The sequence below is a fragment of the Mytilus californianus genome, unplaced genomic scaffold, assembly GCF_021869535.1.
Source record: "Mytilus californianus isolate M0D057914Y unplaced genomic scaffold, xbMytCali1.0.p SCAF_10, whole genome shotgun sequence".
NCBI classification, from domain to species: domain Eukaryota; kingdom Metazoa; phylum Mollusca; class Bivalvia; order Mytilida; family Mytilidae; genus Mytilus; species Mytilus californianus.
The window spans coordinates 8,106,286-8,125,810 of NW_026262582.1; the positions used below are offsets into that span (position 1 = coordinate 8,106,286).

The 19,525-nt window shown below is 34.4% G+C and overlaps 1 long non-coding RNA gene across 1 annotated transcript; it reads right to left on the reverse strand.

Moving 5' to 3' along the window:
* Positions 1–11,414: 11,414 nt before the first annotated feature.
* LOC127717551 (uncharacterized) lies at positions 11,415–19,126 on the reverse strand. The gene is made up of 3 exons (XR_007989231.1): positions 18,853–19,126; positions 12,356–12,552; positions 11,415–11,740 (listed from the first exon to the last, which is right to left on the reverse strand). It is a non-coding gene; the product is annotated as an uncharacterized LOC127717551 (long non-coding RNA).
* Between the last annotated feature and the right edge of the window lie 399 nt (positions 19,127–19,525).

Genomic DNA, 19,525 nt, shown 5'->3' on the forward strand with positions numbered 1-19,525 from the left:
AATCGGTTAATCAAGAATACGACTTATACTGCTAATACTTGTATGTGGATATATGATAAATAAAACTGTAGAACGAGTTTTGTAAATAGAAATGTTATAGAAAACAGATTTTAATTAACAAATTTCATTTTTCCTATAATCAAGATATATACATGTATAGTATCATCATAATCAACAACAAATTCATAGGGCATCGAAAATTTCGAATCTTATAATGTGTTGCTTTTTACAAAGATAAAGTGTTGTAGTATGATTGCCGATGAGACAACTATGCACTAGGCGCCGGGGTGATATGGATTAAAGCATCTATAGGATACCGCCTTTAACCCATACCGTAAAATAAGATATAAAATTAGAAACAATTCCAACGAGCAAACCAACGGTCTTTGTTATGCAAAAAAAAAAAGATGTGACAGACAGCAAACATCGGCAATTACGGTTCGGCAATAACAGGTTTAACACCGCAACATTCTCAATGTGCCTGTGCCAAGTCACAGACTGGTAATTCAGTGGTTGCCGTTGGTTGCTGTCCTTCATATTTGATTTTGTTTATTGTTTTAAAATATATAAGGTCACTCATTTCTCCGTTTGCGTTGTTTCACATTTTTCCATGACTGTGCCTTTGATAGGTTACTATGCAGTATATGTTTTGCTTATTGAGGAATTGTTGAAAGTCCTTGCAGTGACCTAAAGTTGTTGCTTACATTTACGTCCTTATGTCTCTGGTGGATAGTTGTCTCAGTGGCAATTTTACCACATCTCCTTATTTTTATTTATTTTTGTCACTTAGCTCCTTTTTTTTATAATCCCAACCTCTTATACATCGGATGGATCGTCCTATGATGGTCCATGTACTCTGTATACATCTACGGTTATGACACACTCTTGTACAATTTTGAATCTGAGAAGTTAAATAAGGCTTTCATTCCAAATTTCATGTTTGTTAAGGAGAAAATCTGATCTCCTGTTTTTAAAAGTTTAATAGTCTCTGATTTATTCATCACAGCAGTTTGTTAAATGCATTTTAAAGAAAATAAATTTATTTTTTAGAATCTTTTGAAAAGGTGAAAAAAAAGTTCACATTTCAAAGTTTTGTCATTTTATATGTTATTCTATTTCATTTTGTACAAATATTATTACTTTGATACAAAATAGATATAAGCTTTTATCAATGCTAGTGTTAAATTGGTTTTCAACTGTTTGATAAGTCATACAGTCATTATTTCATAAGGGAGACTATCCATTGTGTACATTCACCTCAAACGCTAACCAAACCTTTAAAAAGACTTATTCAGAAGGGATATAGTTAAAATACTGTTGTCAGGTCATTAAAGATGGCATTTTGTGGAATAAATATGGGTTCACTCATATGGTCTTTTCATCGGAAATAACACATTTATTCTAAAACCAGTTGTTGGCGTGTTACAGGTTAATGTGTTCTTCTCGATGGTATGATACTAAACCCCTAACGGGAGGGATGGTGTTTGATTTTCATATGATGAAGATTCAGTTTGATTGAGGTCTGGAGCTGGCATGTCAGTAACTGCTAGTAGTCCTTTGTTAATCCTTTCTTGATCATTGTCATTTTGCTTAGTTTCATCTGTTACCTATTCTAACATCGGACTCGAACTTCTTTTAAACTGAGTTTTACTATGTGTATTGCTGTGTGTTTGTTTATTCTACATTGGCTAGAGGTATAGGGGGAGGGTTGAGATGTTTAACATGTTTAAGCACGCCGCATTTTGCGCCTGTCACAAGTCAGGAACCTCTGGCCTTTGTTAGTCTTATATGTTTTGTTTTTTTATTTTTTTTTTATTTTGGTTCATTTTTATGTTTCAGAGTTTATTGTGACGTCCATTTTCTCTGAACTAGTATTTTTGTTTAGGGGCCAGCTAAAGCCCGCCTCCGGGTGCGAGATTTTCTCGCTGTGTTGAAGACCCATTGGTGGCCTTGAGCTGTTTTCTGCTCTTTGGTCGGGTTGTTGTCTCTTTGACACATTCACCGTTTTCCATTCTCAATCTTAAATACGAAATTCATTTGTCACACGTATTAATTGTGTCGTGTGAAAGTTCCCCTGGTGTATGTTCGGAAGTGAGTCGCTATTAGCAATTCATTAAGGCCCAACATGAGAGTGATTACTTTCAAACTACGTGTATATATACAGACGGCTGCTCGAATGGAAATATTTAAAAAAAGAAAAGACCCCAAGTACGCAATCAAAATCATAAGTCGAAGAACGGCAATAACCATGGTAACGATCAAAGATAAAACATAGTCTACAAGATAATCTACAGTACTGTTAACTTTAAATCGTATTAAAAACTAATTAAGCTTGGAAAGTCGTTAAGTTTGTATTTTTTTTTTTTAAGTTTGAAATATTGTTAAGTTTGTACATGTAGTTATTTAACTTTGGTATTTCGTTAAGGTCGTAGTTAATTAACTTTGGTTTTTGGTGGAATTTGTTCGCATAGCAATATTCTAAAGTAATTTTATACAAAACCATTAAAACCTGTTGATTCAATGTTTATTATACATGTATTTAGATGATGAAGATGATGGACGAGAACATGTGATATTAATCTGAACTCTGCGTTGTGCTATACGGACATGCTGAGATGGATTTTTAACTTGATAGTTCAAAAGCAACAGTCCGCAGAAAGACATGTCACCCTAACCGGACAAGTTATTCTAACACCCATCCGACAAGACTTTGCTCGTAATTCGCAATGCCGTGTGCTTGTCGGAGAAGCAGCAAATACAAATTAACAAGCCTTTGTTTTGACTCGGCCTGGGGTCGAACCCATGACCGCCCGCACTAGAGTGGAACACGCTTCCACGGGACCATCGAGACGGTTTATTTTAATTTGAAGAAAATGATAACGTTATTTCTCGTATATTTATTCAATGTTTAGCCTCATGTTCGTTGGTAGATTAAAAAATAATTATTTAAACATAAAAAAGAGGTAGGGCAAATTATTTCACTTAAAGGCCATTTTTAAAAAGGCTTTCACATTTTACTAAAGTTCACAGGTATATAGATTCGTGCTTGTACTCTAAAGTTCTTACAACATTTTGACTTGTTAAATATAATATAATCAAATTATAATGCTTAGAGATAGCAACAAAAAAAACTGGATTTTTGATAGATTTTGGGAAAATCCAAAAATGTATGAGATAGACATTCAAACGATACCGAAATTCTATCGGTAGTATTAAAAGCTTTTGTATTCATTTGCCTTTCTGGTATACATTCAATTTATTTTGGTTAGATAATTCCTGTGATGGAAAATTTTGGCAAATTTGTTCTCAGCAATTTAAAGTATTGAACAGAATTTTTGATTTAACCAAATATTTGAATTGATGACAGATGGTTAAAGAGCACCTTACATAGTATACAGGCTCTTAAGGGCATACGATACAGTTTTGATCCCACGGAAAATTTGCATACAAGCTATTTTTCACCTAGTCAATTCAAATATGTAATAAAAAATATACCTTCGTGTGCTACTTTAAGAGATAAATGGGGTCGAAATTGTCGACATTTACTCAAAAGTTCGGTTTTTTTTACATTTCTATCCTTTCGATAGACATTTTCTGTTTCAAAAGATAAACAAAAACGGATTTTTGTAAAAAACATTCGGAAAATCTTCTTTACATAAGTATGCTCTAAATTTGTATAACAATACCTAGGAAATAATTATTTTTTATCAAAGTTTCATGATTTTAGAAAAAAAACGGCATTTTTTTGTTGTATATTTATCTAAATTAATTAAAAAAAAATCATCGGGTGACTTTTTCATAAAAATTGGTACAAATAATCTTCATAAGCAGTTGGAAAGCAAGTCCTTGGAAACGTCCGTTGTCGTCAAGATCTATCAGCAACAATAGCAGGGGGAATTAATTAGGTGGCGCTATAGTCGTCCGTGACGTCAAAAAGTCCGCCAAATCAATCGGCTAAAAGATTGACGTTTAAAGTATTTATTTCAACTTGTCATGCTTTTATTATAATTGAATTTTAAAATTTGTAGGTTTTGCGACCAATGTAGATTCAATACGTCATACAAACATAATCAAAAATAGCTTGTTATTGCTATTTCTTTATCCTGTCCGTTCTGAAAAATTTCAGCCATCTTTTTTGTTCGCCAAAAACATCGATTTTTCATAACTTGACGTTTGCGTATCCAAATACGGAAGAGAACGGTAGTAATCTTAAATAAAACCGGGTAAACTATTTCAAATTTCTACACAATTTTGAAGCCATCATTTTTTACTATTATACATCAATTTTGGTGACCACCAGTCATGTCAATTTGTACCTGGTTTTGGCTGCGTTTCTACTTCAAAACAGTAAAGTTCAACTTCTTTTCATTGTACCTGTTTCCAAAGTACTCTAAAATACTGATTTTATTATAAACATGAATGAAATTGTGATTAAAAATTGTTGTTTTTTCACAATTCCATACGATACCTCCATTTTAAAGTAATTAAAACCCTTTTTGATCCCCTACACAAATTGACGGTGACATTGTTTTATTTTTCAACATACGTCATATAACGTTTACAAAATATGTGTCAGGGTCATGTGCATAGTGAAAATTTACACATTGGACAAGTGAAACAACAAACAAAGTTCTTCTTTATGGCGTTTGAAACTATAGGTCTAAGAAAATTTCATTTATACTAGAAGCAAATATGACAAATTAATGATGGCCTATGGATAAACAAAAAAAATTTCTGGAGGAAAAAACATATGAATAAAGGAAATAAAGGTCAGTTGATTATATTTATATTTCATAAGTTAAAAACCTTGCTTATTAATTATCTCTTTACTAAGTAAGCTACATTAATAAGAGCAAACACTAGCTTTTCAAGTCAAACAAGAAATTAATTCATAGAGATGTGTGCTTACAAAATTGAATTGATTCAAATAGCAAAATCTTGTCAAATTTCATTATCATGATTGATCATTATTAAAGTAAAATGCACAAGAGTTGTCATACCAACTTTCATTTCTGAGATTAATATCCAATTATTCAGGTAAAATATACAATACTTTGTTTATAAATATGTAAAGCAGCAGATACAGCAACCTGAAGAGAAGAAGCCCCATTCTTTTTTTTCAAAAAAGTTTACTTTCATAATCTATAAAATACCCTGAGAAATTGGACAAAGGCTACTGTGCTAGCTAATCTAATCAGTAGGACAACCGGATGTGCCTTTTTGACCAAAATGTGATTCGGCGGCGCTCAGTAGTCCTACGCCGAAAATTGGACTATTTTGCGTCGGCCGACGTCAACTGAAAAATGGCGCGCTTTTGTAATGTTTTTTCGTTCGTTTGCGGCAAAGTACCGACGATAGATATTGTTGATTGTAAGCAAATCTATATGAGAAAAATATATGATTTACATATTATTTTCTTTTTTGAACATTAAAATTAAAGGAAATCTCATTTTTTTATATCTGAACATAGAATTTCGGATATTGATTTTCTGCACTGTAGGATAAAATGCCTATATGAAAAATGGGAACAAAAAAATACCTATCTTTCGATTTAAAAAAAAATTCTACATCATATTCTCGCTAGTATTTGGCATCGAAATTCGTAAAGAACGCGAGTGTTCAAGCCAGGGCAAAAATGTGTTCCCATTTTAATGTAGGGGTCGCAATTTTTTATAGGCTTTTCCTTGCATGGTCGGTAGATTTAGAAATTGGAAGAGTTTCTGTTTTTAAAGTAAATATTCATTCAATTCTCATGGAAAAGTGAATCAATAGATATTAAACCCCTTTAAAAATGACAATATGTGTCAATAAATTGTAAAATAATAGATTTTTTTCGAAATTGAAGAAGGCGCCATTTTCGTCTTTTTATCTATTACGTCAATTGGTCTGCTATAATTATTAGCTGTTTCTAAAAAATCTCCGCTTCGATTTTTTTTTATACTTTCATATAATTATCTTTGGTACATAATGTGTATGTTATGAAAAAAATAGGCACTTCTATCGAGTAGAAATGGAGAACGGTCATCTTTATTTTGTATGTTCCCACTATGGGGGCGTGGTCCTCCCTGAACCTTGTTTCTGAAGTACACGATAGCTATTCTTCTCTCCAAAAAAATTATCCACTAAAATTTATTGAAACATAACAAATATATTTAAAGACATCAATAAATTCTAACTGCTAGAGGTTTTTAGAAGCAGAATTGCCGGAATCGACCTCAACCGATGTTGTGTCAGTATATATACTAGACCAACGTTGTCAATTTCCGGCGCCGAAAATGTCAACGTAAATGTCATTAAAAGTTGGATTCTTTACTTCTTTGTAGCAATTTTGTTCCCCAAAACAGGCCGAGCTTGGTAAAATAAGGGAGCTACCATTTGATTTTTATGGGGGGGGGGGGGGGGGCTAGGATGAAATTTGAAAAAAATAGGCAGGACAGGAGTTTTGAGTAAAAAAAAAGGCAGGATGAGCAACTTGGTAAAAAAAAAAAGGCAGGATGACAATTTGTGTAAAAAAATTCAGGATAAACTAGTAAAAAAAAAGGCAGGACCGAATAGAGTAAAAAATGAAAAGGCAGGACAGAGATTACAACTAAAAAAAAAAAGCAGGACAAAATGTTTCATCCTAGCCCCCCCCCCCCCCCCCCCCCCCCCATAAAAATCAAATGGTAGCTCCCTAACAGTTTTAGGCCTACATCATCACAGTTCTGCCAACTTTTAATAATGCAAATGCGTGAGATTTGGTCAAAATCGTAAAGATCACAGAGAAAAAAACAATAGATCAAAGGAAAGTGCCGCCAAATAAGCATGAAAATGCGTGAGACTTGGCAGCCCTGTCATCATGGGATTGATTTGTTGATATCGTACTTCGTTGATCAATCCATATTTATTTCGTGAATATTTTGTTAGTATGTTATCGGCCTTTTTTTTAATGAACATCTAATCTGAATAGGCCATAGAAAAGCTATCGGGGTTTTTTCATAAGTTTCCTTTCGTTAATACAGACTAATTACAGTTATCGTTATGTGTTTTGTTTTGTTTCTTTTAAAAAAAAAAAGGGGGGGGGGGGGGTTAATTTTGTCAAAGTCATGTGTCATTTTATTGATTCTTAATTTCTGGTTTGCAGTGTTGGTTAAAACTCTTCATGACTTTACTTTTTAAAAATTTAATGTGCAGTTTCTTAGGGCATTGGTATAACATGTACATGTATAATGACTATTAGACTAGTATTAATATATCTATGCATACGGGGAGGACCATTTGCTATTCTAGGTAGGTGTTGGGAAGGGAATCCTGGTCTGTTCGCACTAGTACTTGTTCGCTCTGGGTCCTGTTACCAATTCGCCCTGTTCTTTTCTTTTATTTTGTCTTGTTTAATCACGAACATATATTGACAGATATACTGTTCCCAGGTTTAATGTAAATTAGTTGAATGAAGTATGTAAAAGTTTGTTGACAATTTAGTGAATAAACTGCATAAGCCATAACGTGTGAGGTAGTAGGATTTTTTTTCTGGATTGACTTTTTATTTGCATCCATTGGTACACATGCTTTTCTTCCTAAATATATTTTCACTTTTGCATACTCACTGATGCAGAATATTCATTTTCAGCCTCTATTGTGTCATGTTATTTAGGGACCTTTTATACATGTAGCTTACTATGCGTAATTGGTTCTGCTCATTGATGAAGGCTGTCAGAGACCTATACATATATTTATTAACCTTTTCGTCATAAGGTATCTGGTGGAGAGTTGTCTCATTGGCAATCATACCCCAACTTCTTATTTTTATATTGGAACTGTAATCATGTCTTAGTTAAGCAGGCAAACTGAAAGGGAACTGTAATACCTTTAATAAATAACTACTGAAAAACAAGGGTGCACACGCTGAAATGCCTCACCTTCTTTACTAACCATTGATTTTATGTTGATAGTCCTAAATATTAAGCTTTACTACAAGTAACACATAAACTTAACAAGATCCAAGAAAATGAGGTCAAGGTCAGATCAACCAAATGAGAAATACATGTACACCATACAATCATTCAATAAACCAAACATACTTGACCTATTGCTTATAGTTTCTAAGAAACAGTCTTAACCAAGAAAACTTAACATTGACTAATGAACCATGAAAATTAGGTCAAGGTCAGATGAACCATGCCAGACAGACATGTACACCTTACAATCAATTTATGCATTAAATATAGTTGACCTATTCCTTATAGTGTCTAAGAAACAAACTTAACCATGAAAACTTAACATTGACCAATGAACAATGAAAATGAGGTCAAAGTCAGATGATACCTGTCAGACAGACATATACACCTTACAATCCTTCCATACAACAAATATAGTTGATCTATTGTTTATAGTTGAAGAAAAACAGACCAAAACACAAAAATTTGATACTGAGAAATGAACCGTGAAAATGAGGTCAAGGTCAAATAAAACCTGCAAGACTGACATGTACATCATAAAATATTTCCATACACCAAATATAGTTGACCTATTGCATATAGGATTAGAAAAAAAGACCAAAACTCAAAAACTTAACTTTGACCACTGAACCATGAAAATGAGGTCAAGGTCAGATCACACCTACCAGTTGGACATGTACACCTTACAATCATTCCATATACCAAATATAGTAGACCTACTGCTTATAGTATCTGATATATGGACTTGACCACGAAAACTTAACCTTGTTCACTGATCCATGAAATGAGGTCGAGGTCAAATGAAAATTGTCTGACGGGCACGAAGACCTTGCAAGGTACGCATATACTAAATATAGTTATCATATTACTCATAATAAGAAAGAAATTAACATTACAAAAGATGTTGACTTTTTTTTTCAAGTAGTCGCTGAACCATGAAAATGAGGTGAAGGACAATGGACATATAATAGACGGAAACTTCGTAACATAAGGCATCTATATACAAAGTATGAAGCATCCAGGTCTTCTAGCTTCTAAAATATAAAGCTTTTAAGAAGTTAGCTAATGCCGCCGCCGGATCACTATCCCTATGTCGAGCTCTCTGCAACAAAAGTCGCAGGCTCGACAAAAAATCAATGAAATATTCAAAGGATACAATGAAGCTAGCCATATGAAATATATGTTTGTATGTTGTGCACCTCTTTTCTCCTTTCAGTGCCAGGGGCTATGTTATATGGTTGGCTGTATCATAACTTGTGATAGGATATAGTTATTCAGTGTTAAATGCCGGTCCCAATGGGACACAGATCCCCAGGCAACCCCAAATTGATAGGGATAAAATAATCAAATTATTTCACTCAATTTCAACAACAGGACAAAAGTGAAGGCAATCAATCTAAGCATACTAGATTATTTAAGTATGTGATATGTGATAAATATTCAAAAGTGAGATTATTTGATCAAATCTAGCCTTGTGATACAATTTCTTGAAAAAGTATTAAAGCAAAATTGTTCTTCTACAACATATGGGCAAATGTCTAATTTTCCATGAATAAAGTCCAATAATTCTGGAAAGGCAAAACTTGAATTCGCCAAAAGCAAAGTGAGCTTTCTGTAAATTACACTCATACAAAACTAGAGGCTCTCAAGAGCCTGTGTCGCTCACCTGATTCTACTTTAGTTTTGGAAATCATGTTAAAATAGATTAAAATCATAACAGATACCATAATAATGAGTAAGGCTAAATTTGGTTTAATATTGGCCCTGCAATTTAATAAAAAAATCCTGGTGGCCATCTTGGACAGTAAATCAGCAACAAAGTAGCAACACTTCATCAGCACCTCATAAGAAACATTGATGCCATGTTTGGTTTCATTCCATTCAGTGCACCTCTAGAAGAAGCATTTGTATGTATTTCCAATAGAGTCTATGTTAAAGGAAGTCCCCCCGCTGGCGGCTATCGTGGATAAAGGATCAGCTTCAAAGTAACAACACTTGGTCAACACCTCATAAGAAACATTCATGCCATGTTTGGTTTCATTCCATTCAGTGGTTTTCTAAAAGAAGATATTTGTATGTATTTCCCATAGGGTCCTATGTTAAACTAAGTCCCAAGCAGGCGGCCATCCTGGATTATGGATCAGCTTCAAAGTAACAACCCTTGGTCAGCAACTCATAAGGAACATTCATGCCATGTTTGGTTTCATTCCATTCAGTGGTTCTCTAAAAGAAGACATTTGTATGTATTTCCCATAGGGTCCTATGTTAAACTCATTCCCCTGCTGGCGGCCATCTTGGATAATGGATCGGCTTCAAAGTAACAACACTTGGTCAGCACCTCATAAGAAACATTCATGCCATGTTTGGTTTCATTTCATTGAGTGGTTCTCTCAAAGAAGACATTTGTATGTATTTCCCATAGGGTCCTATGTTAAACCAAGTCACCCGCTACGGGGCCATCTTGGATGATGGATCGGCTTCAAAGTAACAACACTTGGTCAGCACCTCATAAGGAACATTCATACCATGTTTGGTTTCATTCCATTCAGTGGTTTTCTAAAAGATGATATTGGTATGTATTTCCCATAGGGTCCTATGTTAAACTAAGTCCCCCGCTGGCGGCCATCTTGGATTATGGATCGGCTTCAATGTAACAACACTTGGTCAGCACCTCATAAAGAACATTCATGCCATGTTTGGTTTCATTCCATTCAGTGGTTCTCTCAAAGAAGACATTTGTATGTATTTCCCATAGGTCCTATGTTAAAATAAGTCCCCCGCTGGCGGCCATCCTGGATGATTGATCGGCTTCAAAGTAACAACCCTTGGTCAGCACCACATAAGGAACATTCATGCCATGTTTGGGTTCATTCCATTCAGTGGTTCTCTAAAAGAAGACATTTGTATGTATTTCCCATAGGGTCCTATGTTAAACTAAGTCCCCCTGCTGGCGGCCATCTTTGATGATGGATCGGCTTCAAAGTAACAACACTTGGTCAGCACCTCATAAGGAATATTCATGCCATGTTTGGTTTGATTCCATTCAGTGGTTCTCTAAAAGAAGACATTTGTATGTATTTCCCATAGAGTCCTATGTTTAACTAAGTCCCCCGCTGGCGGCCATCTTGGATGATGGGTCGGCTTCAAAGTAACAACACTTGGTCAGCACCTCATAAGAAACATTCATGCCGTGTTTGGTTTCATTCCATTCAGTGGTTCTCTTGAGAAGTTCAAAATGTAAAAAGTTAACGACGACGACGGACGACGATGGACGACGGACGCCAAGTGATGAGATTAGCTCACCTTGGCCCTTCGGGCCAGGTGAGCTAATAAAAGGGAAACACTTGAGGCCAGAGCTGAGGGATGATATATTCGGTTGTCAAAAGTATACCGGTAAAATAAAACATATGGAATCTTATTAATTATATAACAGTGATATTGCTTTGATAAAAAATTTCATGAAAACAACTGAGTCAATAATCTGAATTTTTTACTAAATATTGTAACATTTCACTTATGCACATTTTAATGTTAATGAGTCTGTCATATTTAAAAATCCTCTTTTTACTACATTATGGAGCCCATAGTCTGCTAAAGCTTCATTTATTTAATCCTGCATTAGTTCAACAAAAATGTCTGCTAATAATCACTTGAACCACCTGAGTTATTTGGTGGGGTTACCATTCTGTACATGAATATATCTCTCTTAATAAATTTCGTATACATTTTGTAAATTGCTGATTCCAGGTATAAATTTTTTTATCCTCCAGTAAAATTATTCTTCTGACACGATGTGTTGTGTACTGAAAAAAGAAAATATTTTGCTATTAAATTAAAGTTTGTTAATTCAATCAAAACGTAATGAAGAATGATAATTATAATATATTGTATTTCATTGTTATGGCAATCTATGACCCCAATACAGTCTGCTTTAGTCATTCTCTTATTTGAAAAAATGGACAAATTCATTAAACCACTTCATTAGGATATAATGCACATCTTGTAAGAGTTACTTCCCTTGTATTGTTTTTAATCATTTAAATTAATTTTAAATTACTGTACCCTTCATTCTTGAAATTAGGTTTTAAATCCAAATGAAACAATATTGACATTTATACAGCATAGATAATAGAATAAAATCTTTAAACTATTAAAAGTAGACCATTTGGCCTTAAAGTCTGAATGATTTCTTGGCCTATATCCTATAAATTTTAAGTTCCAATCCCAATTTATTACATTGGCAACTTTCATGTCTGACTGTTAAATGCAGAATATTTTCAGTCTGTTTCCTTATGAAAACAGTTTAAATACCATGTATATTATGTTTTTGTTTCATATTTGTGGGATTGAAATCATAGCACATTGTCAATAACCCACTTTTGTAACCCTATTTAAACAGACAATTCTGGATTACTTACCCTAAATATATTGTAGTCCTATTGTTTTCTGTTAACAAAAATAAATTTTGCTTTCAACCTCACTGGACATTCCATTTGATTACTGTTTTCTTGTTGTATGTACAGAATATCATACATGTACAAGTATTTTTAATTTGTTTGAATAAAAAGGTCCTCTGTTTTGAATTTTTGATCCATAGTGAACATCTTTCTCCATCCTGTAAATATAAAGCAAATTTACATACAATTAATATTAATGTTTATTTACTAAATTATTCAAAGCAAAATTAAACTTTGCATTGTTATTATCAACACATGAATACACATTTGCCAAATAAATTACCAAGAAAATACATGTATTTATTAAGTATTATAGATAATTATGATCCCAGCATTTTTGCTCAATACATGTACATAAAAGTTTCAGACAAAGAAAACATTTCAAAAGTCTTGAAAAATAATTTTTAGGTTTAACAAGGTGTTCACTTTATTTAAATGAAGTATTAATATAGGGGGAACTTGATCTAATATGTTGTTAAGAGATACAATTGCATTTAACCAATCAGATTGAGTTTTTCCCAGTATCTGCAGCCCTTACTAATTAATTAAGTTGCTATTTAGGTTACTAAGACATTAGCCAAATCAGGGCCCGGTATTTATTTGAATTATCCAATCAGGGCACTAATTAGTGGATCTTGTTTTAACAAGAGCGCAATTATTCATTTTCAAATTTACCAGCGGCGTATGCAGACATTTTTAATTTTTGGCAGAAACATTTCTAGTTTTATACACATCGTTTTTGTGTGAATATGGATTATAATACAAGGATTTAATTCTATATTTTTGTTAACTCTATGTTTAAATATGAGTGAACGTGATTACGATCGTGCAGAACAGAAAATTAGAAACATTTTGAAAATTCCAAGCTGGTATCTTCTGTCCAAAGCTGAAATTCGTTATGTGGCAAGAAATATAAAAAACTGCAATGGCAATATAACCCAATTAAATTGGATTTTTCGACTAGATTGTGCAGCTGCCTGCAATAGATGTTATTTTTGTGGAGGCGTTTCTGATTTGTGCGACACAAGATGTCAACGACCTGAGTAACTTTATTCATCTTTAGACTATCGTTATACGCATTATTTTTATTTTCTAAGAATAACTTTGATTTTGTTCAAACACACAGCAATTATGCCGGATAACGAGCATATCGCACACGCGTCCTCTGATATGTCGGATATTGAAAGAGTGAAGATTTGGGCGGCGTCCAAGAAAATTAATGACTTAACTGCGGCGGAATTGATTAAACTTGGCTATGATTCAATGGAGGCTCTATCCTTAGTGTGTCCGGAAGACCTGACGAAATCTAAAATTCCAATAGGACAACAAAGATTGGTATTGCGGGCGGTGAAGGCGACCTTCTCAATGAACGACGCGAGCACGACAGGAACACTTCCGGAATCCCAACCTCAAACCGAGACCAATGACGTTCCGGTAGATGGCGTGCCAGTGCAAACAGGAAGTACTGACATACACATCAGAAGTTATCAAAGAATTACAAACTCAACAGTCGGAGCCTTTGGCCGACTTATTAGATGCTACAAACACTAACAAGGATGTGCAAGGACATATTTCTAGTTTGTGAAATTCTGGGCAAACAGGTACCAATGACTTTGACTCTGTTAATAATATTGTTTCGTGGAAAGACCCGCAAATATTTTTTAAATCTTCTTTTACTGATGTGTCCATTATTTATCATGATATTGTTGATTTTGTTCAAATGCATATGTCGGGGACGGGTATGTCTGAGGAAAAGCTTTTGTCAGATGCATCTGGGGGCAACTTGTTTTCAAGTCCGGCCCTGCCAAGCCAAAATTGGAGGCCTTTAATTTATGTCAATGGTCTAGAGCCAACTTGTCTATTATGTACAAGCTTTTATCTTTAGGCGAATTGCCACATGCCCAGATTCTGGATTATCTTTCATATACCGCTAGAATTTTAGATCTTATAGTCACATGTGAGATGGTTTCAGTTTTCTTTTTTGATAGGCAGTACCGGCAACTGCAGAAGCAATATAAGTTTCGTTGGGGGACAGATGTACCTCATTTACAATCAGCGTACTTGAGACCAAAAAATTTTGCTAAACCTCAGACATCCGCCCCAAAACCTTTTGTTAAGCATGATATACAGTATGCATCACATACATCAGGGGGTAGGGAAATATGTAAGCGATTTAATAGCAGAAAGGGGTGTTTCATGTCTGCCTGTAGGTTTGAGCATGTATGCGCTGTACCTGGTTGTGCTAACAAACATCCTGCCCACACTCATTCTTCACGAAACCTTGCAAAAAACCAGGAATTGTGGTAAAGATTTGCGTGACCTTAATTTGTCAGTATTGGAAAAAGAAATTCAAGATGATTTTGATAAAAATTTCATTTTACATGGCATTCAATTTGGATTCGATATAGTAGAGTCTTTAGACATTCCTCCCAAAGTTCAGGCAAAAAATCATCCATCTGCTATGCCTTCAAGTCCTCTTTATAGTAAAGCTCATGATCAGAATTTGGTAGAAATTGAAAATGGCAATTATGTTCTTGCAACATGCCCCCCAAAAATAATTAGTCCACTTGGTGTAATTTCCAAACAAGAAGGAGGTGTTTGGCTTATTCATGATTGTAGTAGGCCTGCTGGCAGAGCAGTTAATGATTTTGCGGGGGAAATTTCAAAACAAAAATTTCAGACTATTGAGGATGCTATTAAACTTGTAACCCCCAACTGTTACATGTCAAAAGTGGACTTGAAGTCCGCGTATAGATCTGTTAAAATAAGTGAAGCTAGTCAAAAAGTCACTGGCTTTCGAAGGAATTTTCCTAATGGGAAAGAATACACATTATTTGATCGCAAACTCCCATTTGGCTCAAAATTAGCCCCTAGTATCTTTCATCGTTTGTCTCAGGCTGTAAGACGTATGATGTCACGCAGGGATTTTATCACTGTTGCTTACTTAGATGATTTTTTCATCTGCGAGAAAACTAAAACACGCTGCAGGGAAGGTATGAATTTACTTATTACTATGCTAAGGGCATTAGGGTTTTCTATAAGTTGGTCAAAGGTTGTTGATCCATGTCAACAACTTACTTTTCTGGGTGTTGAAATAGATTCATTGAAAATGGAAGTTCGACTTCCAAGCAAAAAGCTAGCAGAGCTAAAAGCGGATTTAGCTGAGTTTTCAAAGCGTGCGCATGTGACAAAAAAGCAATTGCAATCCCTTGCAGGGAAATTAAATTGGGCTTCTGCAGTGGTACGTGGCGGAAGAGTTTTTCTTCGGCGTATCATAAATAGCATTACACGATTAAAGCGAGACTGGCATAAGGCGAATCTTAAAGGCGATATTGCGGATGACATTCTTTGGTGGCATAATTTTATGTCCACTTTTAACGGGAAATCTCTAATTTTGGACCGGTTACCACTGACATCTGTTGCAACAGATGCATGTAGATCACGAGCTGGTGGCTTTTATGAAAATGATTGGTTTTATGTTAACTGGGGAAAAGATTTTCCCTTTGCTTCTAATTTGCATATAAATGAATTGGAAGCATTTTCTATTGTCCTTGCAGCAAAGCGTTGGGCGAGCGCATGGCGAAATAAGCGAGTTATAATTTTTTGTGACAATGCAGCAACAGTTAACTGTCTGAATAAATGTACATCAAAAAATTCAGTCTTGATGTCATATTTAAGAGCATTGTTTTGGGTGTCTGCAAAATATTATTTTCATATCAAAACCTTACATATTGCAGGGAAGGAAAATGTATTAGCTGATATGATCTCTCGTTTGCATGTGCGCTCTATGTGTGAATCGTTTATGCGTTTTTATTTGCCTTGTCCTTTGTATGTGCATGATCTAAAATCACATATGTCTGGTAACTCCCTTGATTTTCTTTTGTCTAGGGTTACCGGGCTCCAGGGAGAAAGCAGCTCTTGATGACATTGTCCTCAATTTCCGGTGTCACACTTATGCAGAGTCAACTAAAAAGACATATTTGACTTATTAAAAGTCTTATGTAGCTTTTTATAAATTGATAAAAATACCTTTAATTCCATTAACTAGGGATAATTTAGCTAGATATATTGCACATTTATCCTGTCGCCTTCAATACAATTCTATATGTAATTATTTGTCTATTGTTAGAATTTTACATTTGGAGGCAAATCAGCCATCCCCCATTGACCATCACTATATCACTAATGTGCTGAAAGGTGCAAGGCGGGTTTTAGGCGATGCAAGGCAAGCAAAATTACCTATAACTCCAAAAATTTTGTTTCAAATTTTTGGCACTATTAATGTTAACAACACCAAAGATGTGACTTTTTGGGCAGCTTGCCTTGTTGCCCTCTTTTCCTTTTTCAGGAAATCTAATTTGTATGTGCCATCTTTACAAGACTTTGATCAAAATAGGCATTTAAGCAGACAAAATATTCAATTTCACCCTGAAGGTGTTATATTACATCTTAGTAAGACTAAAACTATTCAGTTCTCTGAAAGGTCATTGGAGGTACCATTACCGGCTATTAAAAATTTTCCACTTTGTCCAGCTCAGGCCTTAATGTTAAGTTTTAAGCTAGTCCCATCTAGTATAGCCTCATGTCCTGCATTTTTATTCAAAGAAGGTGGACAGATTGTTCCTCTAACTCACTCTAGCTTTCTTACCAGGTTAAAAGCTTCTTTGAAGGAAATAGGCATTGACCCAACACAGTATTCAGGCCATAGTTTTTGCAGGGGTGGAGCATCATTTGCCTTTCAATGTGGGATTCAAGGGGAATTAATACAAGCCCAAGGTGACTGGAAAAGTGATACATACAAAAGGTATCTGGACCCTTCCTTTTCCTACCGACAACAAGTGATGAAGTCTTTGGCTAAAGCCCTCCTCAGTAACTTCTACTTTCTACTATTTGGTTTGGGCGTTTCATTTGGAGTACCACAGATTTTTCAAAGACTGTTTGTGCAAAATGAAAATATTATTGTTTCATTGTTAATTGTCTTTATATATGATGCAAAGATTAATAAAACTGTGGTTATTCGCCCAAACCTGTATTATGTTTTCCTCAACCTATGTCTATGTGGTTATACATGGCGGTAGGAGTATGAGACTCTATTCAGCTTGGTTGTTGCAGTGGCTGTATAGGATCTGATCTTGCTTCCAACCATGTGATAGCACCCCACCATTTATGAGTTCACATTAGTTGTCACACATACACACTACATTCATATAAGGCCAAGGTATACATGGGAATAAGGGGGGAGGGGTCCACTTCCATAGTGTACACGAATTAATGAGCAAATTTATGTTATACCAAACCTTTTGATAACATTTTTATATTTAATAGTTTGCATAAACATCATAGGATCATAACATGTCTATTGTACAGTGTACAATGCAAGCTGAAATTTTATACATTTTGGGGGCACTCACAACCCAGTTTCATTTTAATTTAAATCCTGGAACCACCACTGTCATGACTGTATTGTCACTAAATTGACACCTTGAATTTGACTATATTAATGAAGTTTGAGAAAGTAATATTGTTAATGGATAATCATTTCTAATTAGATTGTGTATATAATCATTGGAAGAATATAACATGTCAGACATAACATGTATAAAGAAATTGTAAATTAATTAGTTTCTGGGGATTCATGTAATGCAAAGCAGCATGTGTACAAGCTTTTCAAATGGGTGGGTGATTGGTTAATTTCAATGTGTAAATTTCTTTTATAATTTCAGAGTTATGATTTAGAGGATGACTATCTTAATTAATTTTTTTATGGGAAAGATCTGGTACATGTCCATGTAGTCATGGTAATAATCGAACATAAAATAAACATTGCTCTGACAAGAGTGCTGACACAGGATGAACAAGAATATTTTGTCCAATAAAAAGGAAAGAACAATTGTGTACAGATTGAAAAAAAAATTAATAAGCCATAATAGTATAAAAAGAAGATGAATATAATGTCCCCTTAAATTCTGCCTACCCACCCACCCACATAAAAATAAAAATGTTCGTATGAGTATGGATAGTGAACCCCCCATTGACAGAAACAAGTGCTTGTGATTGATTTCCCTTTGTATGACTGTAAATTCAGATATTATTGCGATGTTTATATTACTGCGATGTTTTTATTATTGCGAAAAATGCGACACGGTTATAATCGCAATAATTTAAACTCGCATTTTAAAATTTGTTTTATGAATTAAACAGGATTTTTCTCAATATCGCAACAATTAAAATCGTATTTTAGTCTAAAATGATAACAACGCAATAATAAATGCACGCAATAATTTCTGAATTTACAGTATATGTAATATAGTAATGAAAGTTTTTTTAAATATTAAATTTTGGTGTATATGAAATGGGACGCCTCTGATTTGATAATGGACTTTTGAGTTGAATTTGAGACGGTCAGCAAAATTCATGTGTATTTGGGGGAGAAATTACCCCCTTTTTAGAGAACTTACAGTCGGCATTACACGTGATCATCCGTGCTTTCAAATTTGATTAATTTTGGTCCGTATTTGCTGTTAGAGGTTAACAATGTTCTATTATCTGAGCACGAAGTGATAGCGTGAATATTTTCCAGGGAGATTGTGAAGAACACTTTGAACAGTTTGAAAACGGATGTTGACAACTTGTGTGGGTATAATATTCCCGGAGACAAGGACGGATACCTAAGACCGAAATCCGAATATAATTCACCAGTGGTTGGTGTAAATAGTGTATTCAATATATTAAAAGGAAATGATGAAAAATGGGATTTCAATTTTCATGTTTCATATAATTTTACACTTTATTTTTGCCGTTTAAATCATTTTTTGGGATCCTACTTATTTGAAAATAATTAACTCGGTATAACTAGTACTGAAATAATCCTTTACCTATTATGTTGTATGGCATTAAGTTTTAGCATCCAAGAATGTCATAAATGCATCTTTACAGCATGGTATGCCAAATCCAACGTCAAACAATGGCCGCCATTACGTGTTGACAACGTCGTCTAATGAACCGTATCACTGAGCACCGAAATCAATACTCAGGCGCTTCCGGTTGTCCTACTGAATAGTTGAATTTTACAATAATAATGATTTTAAAATTCAAAATTATGTCACTTTCACTTATAATTTTAAGCATTAT